At 45.3% G+C, this 13360-nt stretch overlaps 1 long non-coding RNA gene and 1 pseudogene across 1 annotated transcript; both read left to right on the top strand.

The window, feature by feature from the left end:
- Positions 1 to 7826: 7826 nt before the first annotated feature.
- Positions 7827 to 10358, top strand: LOC119315278. The gene is made up of 2 exons (XR_005152664.1): positions 7827 to 9789; positions 9893 to 10358. It is a non-coding gene; the product is annotated as an uncharacterized LOC119315278 (long non-coding RNA).
- A 1384-nt stretch (positions 10359 to 11742) lies between these two features.
- Positions 11743 to 12786, top strand: LOC119314866 (annotated as a pseudogene).
- The last annotated feature ends 574 nt before the right edge of the window (positions 12787 to 13360 follow it).

Genomic DNA, 13360 nt, shown 5'->3' with positions numbered 1-13360 from the left:
GATGTTCCCTATGCTTCAGCCATAGGCTCTATCATGTATGCAATGTTGTGTACCAGACCTGATGTGTGCCTTGCTATTAGTTTAGCAGGGAGGTACCAAAGTAATCCAGGAGTGGATCACTGGAAAGCGGTCAAGAACATCCTGAAATACCTAAAAAGGACTAAGGATATGTTTCTCATTTATGGAGGTGACAAAGAGCTCATCGTAAATGGTTACGTTGATGCAATCTTTGACACTGATCCGAACAATTCTAAATCACAAAACGGATACGTGTTTATATTGAACGGTGGAGCTGTCAGTTGGAGCAGTTCTAAACAGAGCGTCATGGCGGGATCTACATGTGAAGCGGAGTACATTGCTGCTTCGGAAGCAGCGAATGAAGGAGTCTGGATGAAGGAGTTCATATCCGATCTAGGTGTCGTACCTAGTGCATCGGGTCCAATGAAAATCTTTTGTGACAATACTGGTGACATTTGCCTTGGCAAAGGAATCCGGATTTCACAAGAGAACCAAGCACATCAAGAGACGCTTCAACTCCATCCGGGATCAAGTCCAGGTGGGAGACATAGAGATTTGCAAGATACATATGGATCTGAATGTTGCAGACCCGTTGACTAATCCTTTTCCACGAGCAAAACATGATCAACACCAAGGCTCCATGGGTGTTAGAATCATTACTGTGTAATCTAGATTATTGACTCTAGTGCAAGTGGGAGACTGAAGGAAATATGCCCTAGAGGCAATAATAAAGTTATTATTTATTTCCTTATATCATGATAAATGTTTATTGTTCATGCTAGAATTGTATTAACTAGAAACATGATACATGTATGAATACATAGACAAATAGAGTGTCACTAGTATGCATCTACTTGACTAGCTCGTTTATCAAAGATGGTTATGTTTCCTAACCATAGACATGAGTTGTCATTTGATTAACGGGATCACATCATTAGGAGAATGATGTGATTGACTTGACCCATTCCGTTAGCTTAGCACTTGATCGTTTAGTATGTTGCTATTGCTTTCTTCATGACTTATACATGTTCCTGTGACTATGAGATTATGCAACTCCCGTTTACCGGAGGAACACTTTGTGTGCTACCAAACGTCACAACGTAACTGGGTGATTATAAAGGTGCTCTACAAGTGTCTCCAAAGGTACTTGTTGAGTTGGCGTATTTTGAGATTAGGATTTGTCACTCTGATTGTCGAAGAGGTATCTTTGGGCCCACTCGGTAATGCACATCACTATAAGCCTTGCAAGCATTGTAACTAATGAGTTAGTTGTGGGATGATGTATTACGGAACGAGTAAAGAGATTTGCCGGTAACGAGATTGAACTAGCTATTGAGATACCGACGATCGAATCTCGGGCAAGTAACATACCGATGACAACGGGAACAACGTATGTTTTTATGCGGTTTGACCGATAAAGATCTTCATAGAATATGTAGGAACCAATATGAGCATCCAGGTTCCGCTATTGGTTATTGACCGGAGGCGTGTCTCGTTCATGTCTACATAGTTCTCGAACCCGTAGGGTCCGCACGCTTAAAGTTCGGTGACGATCAGTATTATCAGTTTTTTGTGTTTTGATGTACCGAAGGTAGTTCGGAGTCCCGGATATGATCACGGACATGACAAGGAGTCTCAAAATGGTCGAGACGTAAAGATCGATATATTGGACGGCTATATTTGGATGCCCGAATTCCTTCCCTCTCCTACTCCAAGTTGGAAAGGGGGGAATCCTACTCCTGGTGGGAGTAGGACTCCCCTTGGCGCGCCTCTCCCTGGCCGGCCACCTCCTCCCCCTTGCTCCTTTATATATGGGGGCAGGGGGCACCCCATAGACACACAATTGATCATTGATCCCTTAGCCGTGTGCGGTGCCCCCCTCCACCATAATCCACCCCGATCATATCATAGCGGTGCTTAGGCGAAGCCCTGCGTCGGTAGCATGATCATCACCGTCACCATGCCATCGTGCTGATGAAACTCTCTTGTGAAGCTTTTCTGGATCAGAGCTCGTGGGATGTCATCGAGTTGAACGTGTGCAGAACTCGGAGGTACCGTGCGTTAGGTACTTGGATCGGTCGGACCGTGAAGACGTACGACTACATCAACCTTGTTGTGCTAATGCTTCCACTTTCGGTCTACGAGGGTACGTGGACACACTCCGGCCTCTCGTTGATATGCATCACCATGATCCTGCATGTGCGTAGGAATTTTTTTGAAATTACTACGTTCCCAACATATACTGCACACCCAAACAATCTCCAATGCCCTACGTCCCGCATGGGGAAACCCTAAAGGACTATCCTTCCGCGTAGCCGGAGAGAACATATTTGTGGCGGAGTTCGCCACAAAGAGGGATCGTGATCGCGTGTGGGATGGGATCCCATGGCACATCAGCAAGCACGCGGTGTTCCTAGTGGAGTTTGACGATTGCATGAGGCCGTCGGAACTCTGGTTTGAGAAATTGCAAGTTTGGGCTAGGGTTGTGAATCTTCCGTTCAATCTGAGGGACTAGCGGTGGAACAAGGCGATTGCCAAACAGATAGACAAGAACGCAACCCTAATTCACTTCGACCATGATGGAGGCTTCTTGCGTGCTCGAGTAACCCTGGATGTGGCCAAACCATTGAGGAGGTGGATTTTGATTGAATCAGCAAGGAGGGGGCAAACTGATCCTTATGACATACAGGATGAGAATATCCCCCACTTCTGCTTTTCATGTGGCAGGCTGGGCCACTCGGATTTGTTCTGTTCGACGCCGGGTACGTGTGATGAGAACGGTGATCTACCGTTCGGTAAAGGACTCCGGCCGCCGGAAGAGAAAAAGAGGGCTGCATCGTCGGACAGTTCACCGTCAAAGAACCAGCAAGCAAAAACAGTAAGCAAGAATTGATGAACTCGAGCGCGGCAGCTGATGGAGGTACTGAGGTGAACTCACCGAAGAAAAGGAACAAGGCACCTAAACGTAAGGGAGGACCGCCGACTCAGGTTTACAGGAGGGTGGAGATGCCTCTGCTTATGAACCACGCAGCAAATGAGGGGGAGGGCAAAACCACCGGTCAAGAGCTGGTTATCAATGGGGATGGAGTTGAGGATGACGGCACAGTCAAAGAACCAAAGAAAAAGAAATCAACCCCAACGAACTCTGAAAATTCGGCAGCGGTTGCGAGTCAGCCTTGCCAGGATCAATGATTTGTCTAAGCTGGAATTGCTGAGGGCTTGGGAACCCCGAGGCAGTTCGTGAGCTTCGCAATGTGGTGAAGCAAGAAGGTCCCGCCCTTCTCTTTGTGATGGAAATGAAGATTAGGGCAGAAAGAGTAGATAATCTGAAACTCACTTTAGGTTTCTCTGGATGTTTTGCGGTCAACAATCACGGGCTAAGTGGAGGCATAGGCCTGTTCTGGTCCAAAGATGTGTCTGTTGAGCTGAAGAACTACAGTACCAGCCACATTGATGTTGTGGTGTGGAGAGTTGATCATGACTCCGATGTCTGGAGGTTTACAGGTTTCTATGGTGCGCCTAGAAAGGAGGACCGGCATCACAGCTAGCGCTTCCTAAGGACCCTGTACTCTATATCGCATGAGGCGTGGATTTGCATGGGAGATTTCAATGAAATGCTATACGCTGATGAGCACTTCAGTCGGTCAGCTCGACCTGAATGACAGGTGCAAACATTTAGAGAAGCTATCGAAGATTGTGCTCTCCAAGATCTTGGATGGACAGGTGTTCGTTTCACATGGGATAACCGGCAGGATGGAGTAGAAAACGTCAAAGCCAAGATTGATCGTGCGTTGGCTAATGAGCAGTTCCGGCAAATGTTTGGATTCACTAATGTCCGCCACATATGTGCTGCCAAATCCGACCATTGCTTTGTCAAAGTGGAGTTCAGGAAGAAGCGGGGCGACCACATAGGACGGGTACTAAACCATTCAGATACGAAAATGTGTGGCAGACGCATGTGGATTATGAAACGAGTTGTGGCCGCGTGTTTGCGCAATCAACAGCGTGCACCAGGTTTACATGGAGTGATTGAGTCGCTTGGTGCTATGCAACAACGACTTGGAGCATGGGGGAAAAAGGAATTCGGCTGCCTATCTAGGATAGTTCGAGAACTGCAACAAAAACTTGAAAAACTATGGCGTCAGTCCGTAGGACAGGGACCGAATGATGAGGAAAAGAGCACATTAATTAAACTACGAGAAGCTCTCCGTTTAGAGGAGATATGGGTGCGGCAAAGATCGCGAGTTCTTTGGCTCCGCGACGGGGATCGCAACACAGAATACTTCCAAGCGCGGGCCAAGCAAAGACAGCGCATCAACAAAATTGCGGGGCTGCGACGATTGGATGGTTCGGAATGTGCTGATAGATAGGAGGTTAAATCCGAGGTTCAGGCCTTCTCAGCAACTATACACTTCGCGCGGTCCCTCGGACGCTAGCGCAGTGTTATCGCATGTGCCGACCCGCATTACCCTGGTCATGAACACAACCCTAGAAAAATTGTTTGAATCAGAGGATGTGCGCAAGGCTTTGTTCCAAATGGCGCCATCAAAGGCACCTGGTGTTGATGGCTTCATAGCGGGTTTTTTCCAGAAGCATTGGCAGTTACTCGGCGATGACATAACGAATGCCGTTCTGGATTTTCTCAATGGTGGAGACCTACCAATAGGCTTGAACGACACATCTATTACGTTTATTCCCAAGGTACGGAAGCCACAACATATCACTCAATATCGCCCAATATCCCTGTGTCCAGTGCTGTACAAAATCGGGGCGAAGGCTGTTACAAACAAGATCATGGATTTCATGGACGATATCATCAACTAGGAGCAAAGTGCATTCATCCCCAGCAGGCTCATCACTTATAACGTACTTGTCACGTTTGAAAGTGTATATGCCATGAAGAGAAGGAGGAAAGGGAAGAATCACGCTTGCGCCATCAAGCTTGATATGATGAAAGCCTACGATCGAGTGGAATGGAGCTACCTCGAGGCCATCCTCCTCAAAATCGGCTTTGGCATCAACTTGGTGAGACTAATCATGAAGTGTGTTACTTCGGTCCGTTTTAGTGTTAGGGTCAATGGCGAACTACTACCTTATTTCACGCCCTCCTGTGGTTTAAGGCAAGGGTGCCCCATGTCACCTTTCTTGTTTCTTCTATGTGCAGAAGGATTTTCGTCCTTGCTCAAACATTATGGGCAGATTGATAGAGGCATTCGGATCATCTACAGAGCTCCATCGGTAAATCATTTGCTTTTTGCGGATGATAGTCTTATTTTTATGAAAGCTGACACTCGATCTGCAGAGAGGTTAAACAGTATTATGCAAATCTATGCTGCTGCTTCCGGTCAGTGTGTCAACCGGGACAAGAGTGCCATATATTTCAGCCCAAACACACCGGACACAACCAGGCAAGCTATCAAGGCTACGCTTGACATTCATGTCGAGGCGTTCAGCGAGCGCTACCTTGGTCTACCCATGGCGGTGGGGAAGATTACCAGCGGAACGTTTGATCACATTGGTGAGCGATCGAGGAGCAAGATGCAAGGATGGTCGAAGAGGTTGTTTGCATGTGCGGGAAGAGAGACACTGATTAAATCAATCGCACAGGCAATTCCCACTTTCAGCATGAGCTGTTTTCTCCTGACCAAGAAAGCGTGCAAGAATCTGAAGTCGGCCATGGCGAAGTACTGGTGGAGCAGCTCAATCGACAAGCGTTCGCTCCACTAGATCTCATGGCAGAAGCTTTCTACGCCAAAATGCAACGGTGGGATGGGGTTTCGCGACCTACACACCTTCAACTTGGCTCTGCTAGGAAAACAGGGATGGCGCCTACTGATGAGTCCCAACTCACTATGTGCGCGTATCCTCAAGGGCAGGTATTTTTCGGATACGGACTTCATGCAAGCTTCTGCCCCGAAGCATTCTTTTGCTACTTGGAGGGCAATCATAGCGGGTAGAGAAGCTTTGCTTACTGGGTTGATCAAGCGGGTTGGCGATGGATCGTCCATAGCGGTCTGGGAGGACCGGTGGATCCCGTCGACCACAAAGATGTCCCCACTCCTTCGACCACCGAACACCATTATCACCAGGGTCAGTGAACTGATACACTCTGACAACTGGACATGGCGGAGGCAAACTGGTTCAGGACACTTTCATTCCACCTGATGCGGAAGCCATACTCAATATTCCTCTTCGATCAGGTGGAGGTGAGGATTTCCTTGCATGGGCACACAAGAATTCAGGCAACTACACCGTCAAATCGGCGTACCGAGCTCTAATGACTCACAAAGAGCGTCAAGCTCTAGAGGAAGGGCAGGCTACCGGTCCCTCAATTGATAATTAACGGATGTGAAATGCTTTGTGGAAGTTAAATGTTATACCAAAAGTGAGGGTGTTTTTCTGGCGTGTCTTGCGAGGTATACTGCCAGACGAGAGCACCCTCAAGCATAGGCATCTACGAGAAACAAATTTGTGCAAAATTTGTTTGGCAAAGGAAGAGAATCTAGAGCATGTATTGCTGAAATGTTCACATGCAGAACTTTTTTGGGAGGAAGCACAACAGCTTTTTGATTTCCATTTGCCACAACTACACCCGGATACATGGGCCAAAGATATCATATGCGAGGATCGATTCACTAACAAGGAGCGAGCTATCATCGTCTCAGTTATGTGGTCTGTCTGGCACTCGAGAACTAAGCTGACACATGGAGAAGACAGACTTGATCCAGCGCATTCGGTTCGGAGGACCATGGAGTCACTAGCACTACTGGATGTACCTCGACGACACGCTCTAGTCTTACCAGGTCATGGTTGGCGTCCACCTGACTCTCCGTGGGTAAAGATCAATACCGACGCCGCTGTTCGGCGAGAGGAAGGCAAAGGGGGCGGTGGAGGAGTTGCAAGATCTCCGAGCTCCTTCCAAGGGGCGTGGAGCAAGCCATATCCTGGTGTGACAAATCCCCTCATCATGGAGGCGATGGCAGCTAGAGATGGTGTCATCTTCACCAAGCTAAGGGGTTTTTCGAAAGTCGTCCTCGAGACGGATTGTTTGGAGGTAGTAAACCTCTGGACCAATCGCCACGATTCATGCTCAGTCGTGGCACCGATCTTAGTAGAGATTGGAGAGCTTGCTAGTAGTTTTACTTCTTTTGTAATCCAACATGTATCAAGGTCAGCTAACGGTCCGGCTCATATCTGTGCCAAGCATGCTTGCACGATTGACGTGACCGAGAGCTGGCTAGACAATACTCCTAGCTTCTTGATTAGCAGCCTTTTGGCTGACTGCGCAGAGAACGCTTTTATTCAATAAAGCTCTCAAGTTTCCACCGTAAAAAATATATATTTGTGAGTCCCAAGTACATGATACTATTTATGTTACCCCCACTATAACCAGTCTTAGTGCTCGTAATAAACATGAGGTACAACAGCACTAAAAAATGGAAAAGACACATGCTATGGACAACAGCGAAAAAAGAAAAACAACAAACAAAAACAGAGCTATGTCAATTTACCAGAAGACTAGTACCGCTACGAATCGGTGATGTTTACGAGTCGTGCCGGACAAGCTAACATAATCGTGGTTAATTATATAAATTTGCTATTTTACAGTCGAGTGTTTTCCAATTCGTCGTCATTCAAATCTATGTTCGTCCGTTCTGGTGCGGAGATTCGCGCTAGGTTCTGTTTTGTTCGGGTTGGTTTTATTGTCGGGCGTGGTTTTGTGTCTCAGCCCGTTACGTCGCCCCGGCCCGGCACTATTGATTTTTTTTCCTTTTTGTATTTGGGAGTGGGTGTCGTTCCTCTTTCATTTGGTGGCTCTGTTTAGATAATGTCGAGGAGAGAGAGAGAGAGTTTGAGAGGTGGAGTAGAGGAGACAATTCCTTCTGTTCATGTGGATTCCGAGATATTCCACCGCTCGATCTTATTTTCTCTTCTCTTTCTCTTCGTTCCCTGGCTGCCGCGGTCGGTTGTTCTTGTCTCTCGCCCTCGCAGGTATGATTTTGCTTGTGTTGTAGCTGTGTAGCTTCAAAATCTAGGCTGAGTTTCTTGTTTGGATCCGTGGCAAGTGCATGTTGCGGCCATGTTGTAGTCTGCCATTTTGCTCCCCTTCTACTTGCCTGAGATGGGTGATTTGTTCTGTCAGTCATCGGGTATTCTAGGTCATCTGGTCGTTGTGGTCGTTTTCACCCCTGCTGATTTGTTTCCTCTACCGTAGATGTAGAGGTAGGCGAAGTTGTAGTTGTAGTGGTGGATTCCCCTGTCGATTTTATTTCTGCTGGCCTGGGTGTCTATTCCGCCTGCATTTTTATCGGTAGATGTAGTTGTAGATGGCTTGGCCTGGGATTCTACTGGCTTATGCAATGTGGATGTAGTAGCTAATTTGTGTATCCTTCCTCTGAATTTGTTTGCCCTTCCTAGTTTGATTTTGGCCCGGCCCTTTCTGATGTAGATGTAGGTGCTATTTGTTTAAGTTTCCGGCTCTATTATGGTTTCTGAATTGTTGACTCCTTATGTGTTTTACCTGCACATGTTTGCTCTTGGTAGTTTCTGAATCCCTCATGAATTTTTCTTGTTAGATATAGGTGTTCAGTTTCCCTGGTTCCTGAATCTCAATGAATTTGTGTGTACTAGGCCTGTAGTGCTGATGTAGTGTCAGTCCATGGATTTTTCTTATTTTTGTCAGTGCAATATACCTCAGAATTGAAGTGTAATGTATCCCATAATTGGAGTGTGATCCCCATGCTTCTTTATTGTAATTATAGTGTAATGTACCCTAAAATTATAGTGTATTCTATCTCAGATGGCACTGTATATGCCTAAAATTGCATTTTAATTTACTAACCCCAGATTTACAGTGTAATATACCCTAGATTTTCACTGTATTTTGTATGCTTCAGGACTGTAATTGTTGCATAGTTACACTGTATTATTTCCCAGTTTTACACTGTAATTTGCATGGTACAACACTGTAATTGTTGTAGGGCTTTCAGTTCAGTTTGTGTTAGATAGACTACTTTCAAATGCTTCATCACTGTAGTATACCCTAGATTTTCTCTGTAATTTATATGCTTGAGAACTGTAATTGTTATATGCTTCAGATAGATTACATCGGCTTCTTCGTCTGGGCTTACACTGTAGTATACCATAGTTTTACACTATAATTTGTATGGTTCGACATTGTATTTGTTGTAGGTATTTGCGAGGTAGATTACAGTGGATTTTACCTTTGAATTGGAGGGCTTACACTGTAATTTACTGCAGATTTACACTGTAATTTGAATGCTTCAACACTGTATTTGTTGTAGGGCTTACAACGTATTTGTCAGATAGATCACAGTTGATTTACCTCTGATTTTGCAGCGTAATTAGCATGCTTTTAGGACTGCAATTCATGTATTTTCTTGCTTTTTTATTTTTCTTATTTTCTTGTGCTAGTGTGTCTCTGTTGAAGTAGTATTGAGCAGAGTTCCTGTTTTAGGTTGATGATTGTTTTTGTGTTCTTTCTAGATTTGTCTAGTAAATAGCGTTGCGTTAGCTGTTCATGTGTATTCTTTAATGAAGTGTATGGAGATTTGTTCTACTATTTTACTTCTTTTCTTTTTCCTCCTTCATGTATTCTGTTTATATGTTTTATTTAGTTTAATGAGTAGGCTACGGAAAGTCTCTCATCCGGATGTTTGGTTAGTATCATCTCTTGAGAATGCAGATTCTGTGGGTGAACCTATTGTGCCTAACGACTTTGCAGAAGATGGTTCTTATCCTATGTCTACGGTAGTTATTTCTTTCTTCTTATCTAGCTTTATTTTATTGTTTTTAGTTACTGAGGTTGTTTTATTTAATTTTAGTCTGTCGACTTTTTAATATATTTTTGCAGGAACTATCTGGTGATGAAGGGGGGTTTGACAAATCTCTTTTGAAGTTCTATCTGAATCAAGTGTGTTTTCCATTTCTTGTACTATTTTGATTTTGTTTTGGGTATTTTCTTTGGGTGGCCCTTGTGTTTTTGTCATTTCAGAAAGTAAAATGCCTGAAAGGAAATTATCATCCGCTTCCATGTTCATAGGCCCATCTCCAGAGTGTACCTGCAAGCAAAAGGGCAATTTTTTTTCTATAGTTGTGCTTTTCTCAGATTGGTAGCTCTGTGGTATTTGAATTTTGCTTTTACCATGAATAATGTCGGAATGTAGAAGCGCGGTGATAGAAAATGTGTCCTGCGGCATATTTGTTGTGAGCTTTCATTATTATTTATGTATTTAGAATGTTCCTATATTGTCTTTCAACATATTCTGAAACAAATGTGTAACTCACATTTAGAATGAGTTCTTCCTGTGACAATCTCAGTAGATCATCTTCAGTTGCTGTCTTTATCATGCTCCTCATCTGGCATATTTGAACAAAAGATGCCAGTATCAACATAATATTGAGCAACAAACCATTTAGATATAGACGAATTTTGTTGGGTACTTAAACCGTTGTACTTTATGTATTTTTGCTTCCAATAGTTGGGGTATTCCAAGTGTATCCTCGGAACTAACACTGTAAATTATAGTGAAGTTGCTTTGAAGTTTTATTGTAATTTATTGGGTTTTTACCGCATAACTTCATCACTGCAAATCCCTGCATAATTTCATTCTAATTCCCTGTGTATTTTTTTCTGTATTCTTCGCTGTGTATCACTGTAAGCACTTTCGTCATAAAGCTTGGGTATTACAGTGTAAGCCATGGGTACTTGCTGTGTAATTACATTGTATGTATACTGTATTTTATAGAGGTTTTACAATGCAATTCTTGGTCACTTGCATGTAATTACAAGCTTTGGATTCTTGGGTTTCACACTGTAATTCCTGCTCACTTACACTGTAATTTAGTGTAATCTCATCAGTTTTTACAGGTGTAATTCCTTGTGCTTGCAGTGTAATTACTGTGTATGTACTATGTAATTTATAGGGGGATTTACATTGTAAATCTTGGTCACTTTCAGTATAACTCTTGGGTATTTTCAGTGTCATCCGTTTTTACTTGCATTGTCATTAGTTTCTGCTACTGAATGTTTCTGAAAATTACCGATTTTACATTGGAACTACCTCAATATTTTAGAGTAATTTCCTGCTACATGTAGCATGCGAAGGTTATGTAATTTCCCAGATTTACAGCTGCTGTTGATATGTCTTGTATTTACATTGTTTTTACCCGCTTACATGGAAACCACGTCAGAATTTTAGTGTAATTTCCATGTTCATGTCATTTTAATTGCTACATGTAGCTTGCAAAGTTCATGTAACTTCCCAGATTTACAGTTTGCTATTGATCTATCTCTTTTGTAGATGAGAAAGATCCTCCTAATTTGTTCATGTAAGAGGTTTAGAGAGCGAACATTTGGAGTAGGAGTATTTTTTTAAAGGAATTGGAATAGGAGTGTTGCTGACCTGTAGATCGTCCTATTTCAATTGGAGTAGGAGAGCTGGGTCCAGGCGAACCGGGTCAGAGATTAGCCCGAACCGTTTTCTTTCAAATACAAAACATACAGTTGTAGGGGTGGAAGGTTTTGGACATACAAGTGTTAGCTGTTTATTTGTCCAGAAATTTGAATGTTCTCGAATTAAAAAACAGTCAAATGCTAAATAGACAGCATTCTACCCTAACGCACGGAGCCCACGATTCTTTCTGTCTAAAAAACAGTAGTACCAGCTAGCTTTGTACGTATAATCGATCAATCGTCCGGCAATGTCGGATCCCACCGGTGCCGCGGAGTTCGAGCTCAACTACTCGTCGATCGATCAGTTTCCATGCGACCACGTTTTCCACTCCGACATCTTCTCCGCCGGAGGGTACGAATGGCGGATAGCCTGCTACCCGAACGACGTCGGAAGCTTCGTGTCCGTGTACCTCAAGCTCATGGACGAAGCCAAGGACGTCACGGCCATCTTCGACGCCGCCATTACGGGCAACGACCAGCTGGCGGCGGGGGCGTCACGCTTCTTGTGGCACAGGCGGGCCGTGCATGTCTTCGGCTTCAGTAACTCACCTGAGGACGACCACAGCGATGATGACTTCTGGGGGTTCGATCAGTTCGTCCACCAGAGAGATCTCCACAACTACGACGAGAGGAGCAATGGGCGCGTCACGGTCAGGTGTTCGGTCCTGGTTGTCAACGACGGCAAGCCCCTCCCGATGAAACAGGGGATAGCCGTGCCGCCGTCGGACATAGGAGATGATCTCGGCGGCCTTCTGGACTCCACCGCACTGACGGACGTGTCGTTCGTCGTGGGCGACGACCAGGCGGCGCCGCTGCGCGCCCACCGTTCTGTTCTCCCCGCCCGCTCGCGGGTCTTCAAGGCGATGTTCAGCGGCCCGATGCTGGAGGCCACCTCGCCGTCGTCGCCCGTCAGGGTACGCGACATGGACCCCGAGACGTTCACGGCGATGCTCCGCTTCATATACACGGACGACCTTCCCGCCGGTCTTGGAAGCGACCCCGGCGAGGACGAGGCGCTCCGGTCCCTGCCGCGGCGGACCGGTACGCCCTGAACCGGCTGAAGCTTCTGTGCGCCCGGAGGCTGCTGAACAACGTGTCGGTGGACACGGTCGCCGCCGTGTTGGACTGTGCCGACACGTACAACTGCCCGGAGCTGAAGACAGAGTGCATCGACTTCGTGGTGGCGGATGGGAATTTCAAAGAAGGTTGCGCTCATGGATGGTTTCTTGGAGTTGATGACGAGATCCCCCTCGATACTTGCTGAAATTAGCAACAGGCTTGGGAGGCCGTAACATATTAACATCACACGTATTACTATTTCTTTGTCGTTTGAGAACTGTATTAATGCGTTGGCAACTCCTTCAGTTTTATTATAGTACCAAAGTAAAGGAGACAAAGAAGAGACACAAATGATTCTCTTAGATCTATTACAACGTGGAAGACCCACTTATATACATGCTGAAGGGATGTGTTGGAAGACATCTTTTCCCTAACAGACACCTCCTGAGAGGCATCCCTCCCATACAATTGATCGCATATTTTTATTTCTCAACAAGTTTCATGAACTTGCCGTTCATGGCACTGCTAGAAATACTAATATTGCACACGAGCAAAAAAAAAAATCATCGGCACACGAACTTTGATACTCTCCCTTCGTTAGTAATCTAAACGCTTTTATATGTCTTTAAAGAGGGAGTGCATTTTATCGTTTGCCCTTTCGAATTGTAGTGTAGGCGGTGTGGAATCCTACTGGGGATGGCATCCCGTGGCCGCCCTCGAGCTGTGGTCAGATCGAGGACGCCGGCCGCTCCATGCCATGCCTACCTTGATGGTGTCCAGCGCCCGTAGCTTTGGCAGGCTCTGGTT

This window comes from Triticum dicoccoides, chromosome 6A (genome assembly GCF_002162155.2).
Source record: "Triticum dicoccoides isolate Atlit2015 ecotype Zavitan chromosome 6A, WEW_v2.0, whole genome shotgun sequence".
Lineage (NCBI taxonomy): Eukaryota > Viridiplantae > Streptophyta > Magnoliopsida > Poales > Poaceae > Triticum > Triticum dicoccoides.
This window is presented reverse-complemented; position numbering and strand designations above follow the sequence as displayed.